The 7044-nt window shown below is 63.5% G+C and overlaps 2 non-coding genes across 2 annotated transcripts; both read right to left on the bottom strand.

Moving 5' to 3' along the window:
* LOC142869055 (5S ribosomal RNA) lies at positions 1-119 on the bottom strand. The gene has a single exon (XR_012917857.1). It is a non-coding gene; the product is annotated as a 5S ribosomal RNA (ribosomal RNA).
* Positions 120-3627: 3508 nt separating this feature from the next.
* Positions 3628-3746, bottom strand: LOC142869072 (5S ribosomal RNA). Its single transcript, XR_012917874.1, has one exon. It is a non-coding gene; the product is annotated as a 5S ribosomal RNA (ribosomal RNA).
* Between the last annotated feature and the right edge of the window lie 3298 nt (positions 3747-7044).

The following is a 7044-nucleotide window of genomic DNA, read 5'->3' as shown; positions in this document are numbered from 1 at the left end:
AGCCTACGGCACCCGGTATTCCCAGGCGGTCTCCCATCCAAGTACTAACCAGGCCCGACCCTGCTTAGCTTCCGAGACCAGACGAGATCGGGCGCGTTCAGGGTGGTGTGGCCCTAGACGGCAGAGGGCGCCCCTGCCCCGCTCAAGAAGCCGAGCCTCTCTGCGCTTTCCCGCCGCCTCCTCCCGCCCCAGGCCCCGCGCCGGCGCTGACCCGCACCGGGCGGGCCTGTTGAGTTCACCGGCCGGGTCCGGCGGGCTCCGAGGGACGGGGGTGACAGGCGGGGTGGGGCGGGGCGGGCAGGGAGCGGCGGGCCGGGGTGGGGGGCTGTCTCTCTATACACACACACACACACACACACACACTCACACTCACACTCACTCACTCACACTCACACAAGATGCGCCTCCACGGCTGGACTCGCCAAGGTGGAGACCTTCCAGCCCCCTTCCTCTCCTCGCCTGGCCCACCCCCAGCTCGTGGCCGCCCCCGCCGCCGCCGCCGCCGATTGCGCACGCGCGGGTCGCCCGCCCTTTGACCCCAGGCAGGGGCCGCCCTCCCCGACAACCCCTTTCAGCTGCGCCCCCCACCCTGTGGGTGGGCTGCCGCCTATTCCCCCGGGCCCGGGCTGGGGCACAGCGCATGGGGGAGGGGAGCGAGTGTATGGGGCGTCTCTCTCTCTCTCTAGGGATGTGTCCCATGGGTGGGGTGGCGTGGTTAGTGGGGCGCTGAAGAAATCAGTCCCCTCCATCTCCTACCTCTGGAAAACGCCCAAGCCCTTGGAGAACTGCCGGCAACGCGACCGTGGGGGCCGGGACCCTCCTCTGTGTCCTCCTGTGGCCCAGTCCAAGGGGCCTGGGCCTGGCCGGGGCTGCATTGGACCCCGACCCCCCTGGCGTGTGGACTCGCTAAAAATCGGCGATTAGATATTGGATTCCAGCTTCATTGAGGTCATTTCACTAATGAGTGCACCGGAAAGAGTTTCCTAATCCATCTGTGAGGGTGGCAACTGAAAGAGAATTTTAAAGCTGACAGAATAGGCGAGGAAAGGCATAGGAGATTTCCACACCCAGTAAGGAAGCCTTTCCCGAAATGGAAGAAAGAAACGAGCAAACAGAGACACCGGTAGCCCGCCAGGATCAGAGTCTGCCCCCGAGAGAAAGTACCCTGACCAGGTTCACCCGTGGGTGGGTGGCGAGCTAGCGGCATTCAGAAGAGCGAGGCCCGCAGTCTGTGCAGAAGACACCTGCACTCGGGTGTGTGTGGCGGCACGATTCCCAAGCAGCTCCAGATGTTAAGCCAAGGAGAAGCCAGGGAGTTCCCAACGCCCCAGGTGTCCTCAGCCCACGACTGGCTGCTGGGGGAATGCGAAGCCCGGCTCCTTGTCTCAGAGCGGGACAACCAGGAGGTGTGACGTACACCCCGGGGTTCCCAGGAGGATCAGGCTGAAGCTGGGACTTGGCCTGAAAGTGTCCCCTCGCACGGCCACCCCCTTCCCCTTCCTGCTCCTCTACTCCTGGTGCCCCTCCATCCAGGGGCCAGACCTTAAAGAGTCACCCGCAAGAGAATCCTGGTCCCAAAGGAGCCTTCTGGGGGACCCGTGCTGAGAGAGGTTGTGGGCATGGCCCGCTGGGGCTCTGCCCGACCCAGGGCTGAGAGATGCAACCTCCCAGCTCTGGGTCCCTGCAGGGGAAGCGTTGGCAAGCACAGGGCCAGTCCTCCAAAGGCCCAGGTGCAGGGAGCCCAGGCCAAGCAGCCTGTGGAAGAAGCCACCCCGGGAACACGACTGCAGGCCACGGCCCTTCCCACCTCCTCCTCCTCCTCCTCCTCCTGCTCCTCCACCCCCCCCGACCTCCCACCCCCACCCCCGACATGGCGCAGGGCTCAGAGACACCTCAGACACTTGCTACCCAAAGTGCAAAGGGCATCAGTTGCTCCTCCAAACCCCCCCCCGCCCAGCAGACCGCGTTGTCCAGCCAGCCCCCGGGCCTCCCTGGGGTGCCCAGCACAAAAGTGCAGACAACCACCGGACCCTCAATCTCAGTTTTCGGATGTTTTTGCCACTCTAAGGACCCGCAGGCCATCTGGGCCTTCTGGCAGGACAGAGAGCCCCGGAATCCGACGTGGAGAGCTGGGTGTACGTCCCCACGAGGAGGCGGTCCCCACCTCCGCGGCTCTCCCCTTGCGGGGGGGGAAAAGCAGCCACGGGGCCTCAGAGAAGACACCAGGCTGGGCGCCCGCCCCACAGTGGGGGCACGTCCCCCGCAGGCCACTTAGCGACGGCCGCCGGCCGGCGGACGGTTGGGTGGCGCGAGACGCTGCGGCCGCCCTGCTACCGGGTTCCTGGGAGGGCGTCCTGGAACCAGCGTCCACACCAAGCCCTTGGAAGGCCCAGGCGACGGAGGAGCCCCGTCAGGCAGGGGCCGAGGACGGTGACGGCCCGGGCGGGGAGGAGCGTGTCAGGCAGGGGCAGAGGACGGTGACAGGTGACAGGCCGGGCGGGAAGGAGTCAGTCAGGCAGGGGCCGAGGAGGAGACGGGGCTGGGTAAGGGTTAGGGTTAGAGTCAGGGCACAAGTCACAATCGCAAAGACCTGGAAGCGACCCGAGTGCCCATCGACCCACGAGTGCGTAAATGAAATGTGGCGCGTGGACACCACGGAGTGCTATTCAGCTAGGAGGAGCAGCGGTGAGAGGGCACCTCTCGTGGTTCTCCTGGCCAGAGCTGGAACCCGTTCCAGTAAGCCAGGTAGCCCAAGAATGGACACACGAGCACCACGTGCTCGCGCTCACCAGCAAATGGGTACGAACCGACGGACACCCAAGTGGACACAGAGGAATCACCTTCATCGGGTGGGTGTCGGGCGGGTGGGGGGAGGGGATGGGCATACACCTCCATTAGGAATGGGGTGGGTGCGCACCGACTGGGGGATGGGCGCACTTGAGGCTCTGACCCGAGGGGGGAGGCTGGGAGAGGGCAACGTACCCGACCTTAACATTGGTACCCCCACAATACGCTGGAACAACATCAGAGGTTAATGAATAAGAACACAGGGGGGAGGGGGGCACGGGCAACACATGTCACCTTAATACTTGGACTCCCATCATCTGCTTGAAAAGAGAGAGAAAAGAAAATACAATCATAGAGATAAGAGACACTTTTTAAACATAATGAATCCGAAGAGAAAAGTAAAAGGAGGCCTGTGGGGCAGGTCTGGGTGTGACTCCGGATCCCCCAACATCAGGTGCCACCACCAAAGATTCCTACGTGTAGCCCATAGAACCCCAAAAGCAACGGGACGAGTTCTGGTCACATACTCCCTCAAAATGACATCCTGGCCTTCTTCTGGAACTCCCTCCCCTCTCAGACTCTCAAGGTTTCCTCCAGCGTGTCGGTTCCCACGGAGCAGACCTTTGGTCTGAGACCTGACAGTCCAGAAGCCACGCATGCTGCCACGTGACGGCGGTGTCGCGGCTTGGGACAAGAGGAGGCCCCACGGTGCGGGCTGGGGCGCCAGGCACCGCGGCGGGCGCTGAGGGTGGGGGTGACCCCCGCCCCGGGCCGCCGCCTCGCTCCCAGAGAGGGGACAGAACAAGAGGCAAAACAAAAAAAAAAAAAAAAAAAAGAAGAAGCCTACGGCACCCGGTATTCCCAGGCGGTCTCCCATCCAAGTACTAACCAGGCCCGACCCTGCTTAGCTTCTGAGACCAGACGAGATCGGGCGCGTTCAGGGTGGTGTGGCCCTAGACGGCGGAGGGCGCCCCTGCCCCGCTCAAGAAGCCGAGCCTCTCTGCGCTTTCCCGCCGCCTCCTCCCGCCCCAGGCCCCGCGCCGGCGCTGACCCGCACCGGGCGGGCCTGTTGAGTTCACCGGCCGGGTCCGGCGGGCTCTGAGGGACGGGGGTGACAGGCGGGGTGGGGCGGGGCGGGCAGGGAGCGGCGGGCCGGGGTGGGGGGCTGTCTCTCTATACACACACACACACACACACACACACTCACACTCACACTCACTCACTCACACTCACACAAGATGCGCCTCCACGGCTGGACTCGCCAAGGTGGAGACCTTCCAGCCCCCTTCCTCTCCTCGCCTGGCCCACCCCCAGCTCGTGGCCGCCCCCGCCGCCGCCGCCGATTGCGCACGCGCGGGTCGCCCGCCCTTTGACCCCAGGCAGGGGCCGCCCTCCCCGACAACCCCTTTCAGCTGCGCCCCCCACCCTGTGGGTGGGCTGCCGCCTATTCCCCCGGGCCCGGGCTGGGGCACAGCGCATGGGGGAGGGGAGCGAGTGTATGGGGCGTCTCTCTCTCTCTCTAGGGATGTGTCCCATGGGTGGGGTGGCGTGGTTAGTGGGGCGCTGAAGAAATCAGTCCCCTCCATCTCCTACCTCTGGAAAACGCCCAAGCCCTTGGAGAACTGCCGGCAACGCGACCGTGGGGGCCGGGACCCTCCTCTGTGTCCTCCTGTGGCCCAGTCCAAGGGGCCTGGGCCTGGCCGGGGCTGCATTGGACCCCGACCCCCCTGGCGTGTGGACTCGCTAAAAATCGGCGATTAGATATTGGATTCCAGCTTCATTGAGGTCATTTCACTAATGAGTGCACCGGAAAGAGTTTCCTAATCCATCTGTGAGGGTGGCAACTGAAAGAGAATTTTAAAGCTGACAGAATAGGCGAGGAAAGGCATAGGAGATTTCCACACCCAGTAAGGAAGCCTTTCCCGAAATGGAAGAAAGAAACGAGCAAACAGAGACACCGGTAGCCCGCCAGGATCAGAGTCTGCCCCCGAGAGAAAGTACCCTGACCAGGTTCACCCGTGGGTGGGTGGCGAGCTAGCGGCATTCAGAAGAGCGAGGCCCGCAGTCTGTGCAGAAGACACCTGCACTCGGGTGTGTGTGGCGGCGCGATTCCCAAGCAGCTCCAGATGTTAAGCCAAGGAGAAGCCAGGGAGTTCCCAACGCCCCAGGTGTCCTCAGCCCACGACTGGCTGCTGGGGGAATGCGAAGCCCGGCTCCTTGTCTCAGAGCGGGACAACCAGGAGGTGTGACGTACACCCCGGGGTTCCCAGGAGGATCAGGCTGAAGCTGGGACTTGGCCTGAAAGTGTCCCCTCGCACGGCCACCCCCTTCCCCTTCCTGCTCCTCTACTCCTGGTGCCCCTCCATCCAGGGGCCAGACCTTAAAGAGTCACCCGCAAGAGAATCCTGGTCCCAAAGGAGCCTTCTGGGGGACCCGTGCTGAGAGAGGTTGTGGGCATGGCCCGCTGGGGCTCTGCCCGACCCAGGGCTGAGAGATGCAACCCCCCAGCTCTGGGTCCCTGCAGGGGAAGCGTTGGCAAGCACAGGGCCAGTCCTCCAAAGGCCCAGGTGCAGGGAGCCCAGGCCAAGCAGCCTGTGGAAGAAGCCACCCCGGGAACACGACTGCAGGCCACGGCCCTTCCCACCTCCTCCTCCTCCTCCTCCTCCTGCTCCTCCACCCCCCCCCCCCGACCTCCCACCCCCACCCCCGACATGGCGCAGGGCTCAGAGACACCTCAGACACTTGCTACCCAAAGTGCAAAGGGCATCAGTTGCTCCTCCAAACCCCCCCCCCGCCCAGCAGACCGCGTTGTCCAGCCAGCCCCCGGGCCTCCCTGGGGTGCCCAGCACAAAAGTGCAGACAACCACCGGACCCTCAATCTCAGTTTTCGGATGTTTTTGCCACTCTAAGGACCCGCAGGCCATCTGGGCCTTCTGGCAGGACAGAGAGCCCCGGAATCCGACGTGGAGAGCTGGGTGTACGTCCCCACGAGGAGGCGGTCCCCACCTCCGCGGCTCTCCCCTTGCGGGGGGGGAAAAGCAGCCACGGGGCCTCAGAGAAGACACCAGGCTGGGCGCCCGCCCCACAGTGGGGGCACGTCCCCCGCAGGCCACTTAGCGACGGCCGCCGGCCGGCGGACGGTTGGGTGGCGCGAGACGCTGCGGCCGCCCTGCTACCGGGTTCCTGGGAGGGCGTCCTGGAACCAGCGTCCACACCAAGCCCTTGGAAGGCCCAGGCGACGGAGGAGCCCCGTCAGGCAGGGGCCGAGGACGGTGACGGCCCGGGCGGGGAGGAGCGTGTCAGGCAGGGGCAGAGGACGGTGACAGGTGACAGGCCGGGCGGGAAGGAGTCAGTCAGGCAGGGGCCGAGGAGGAGACGGGGCTGGGTAAGGGTTAGGGTTAGAGTCAGGGCACAAGTCACAATCGCAAAGACCTGGAAGCGACCCGAGTGCCCATCGACCCACGAGTGCGTAAATGAAATGTGGCGCGTGGACACCACGGAGTGCTATTCAGCTAGGAGGAGCAGCGGTGAGAGGGCACCTCTCGTGGTTCTCCTGGCCAGAGCTGGAACCCGTTCCAGTAAGCCAGGTAGCCCAAGAATGGACACACGAGCACCACGTGCTCGCGCTCACCAGCAAATGGGTACGAACCGACGGACACCCAAGTGGACACAGAGGAATCACCTTCATCGGGTGGGTGTCGGGCGGGTGGGGGGAGGGGATGGGCATACACCTCCATTAGGAATGGGGTGGGTGCGCACCGACTGGGGGATGGGCGCACTTGAGGCTCTGACCCGAGGGGGGAGGCTGGGAGAGGGCAACGTACCCGACCTTAACATTGGTACCCCCACAATACGCTGGAACAACATCAGAGGTTAATGAATAAGAACACAGGGGGGAGGGGGGCACGGGCAACACATGTCACCTTAATACTTGGACTCCCATCATCTGCTTGAAAAGAGAGAGAAAAGAAAATGCAATCATAGAGATAAGAGACACTTTTTAAACATAATGAATCCGAAGAGAAAAGTAAAAGGAGGCCTGTGGGGCAGGTCTGGGTGTGACTCCGGATCCCCCAACATCAGGTGCCACCACCAAAGATTCCTACGTGTAGCCCATAGAACCCCAAAAGCAACGGGACGAGTTCTGGTCACATACTCCCTCAAAATGACATCCTGGCCTTCTTCTGGAACTCCCTCCCCTCTCAGACTCTCAAGGTTTCCTCCAGCGTGTCGGTTCCCACGGAGCAGACCTTTGGT

Source organism: Microcebus murinus, unplaced genomic scaffold (assembly GCF_040939455.1).
Source record: "Microcebus murinus isolate Inina unplaced genomic scaffold, M.murinus_Inina_mat1.0 scaf054_hap2_Mmur4.0, whole genome shotgun sequence".
In the NCBI taxonomy this organism is placed as follows: domain Eukaryota; kingdom Metazoa; phylum Chordata; class Mammalia; order Primates; family Cheirogaleidae; genus Microcebus; species Microcebus murinus.
The sequence above is the reverse complement of the archived record's forward strand: the minus strand, read 5'-3'. Positions and strand labels throughout refer to the sequence as shown.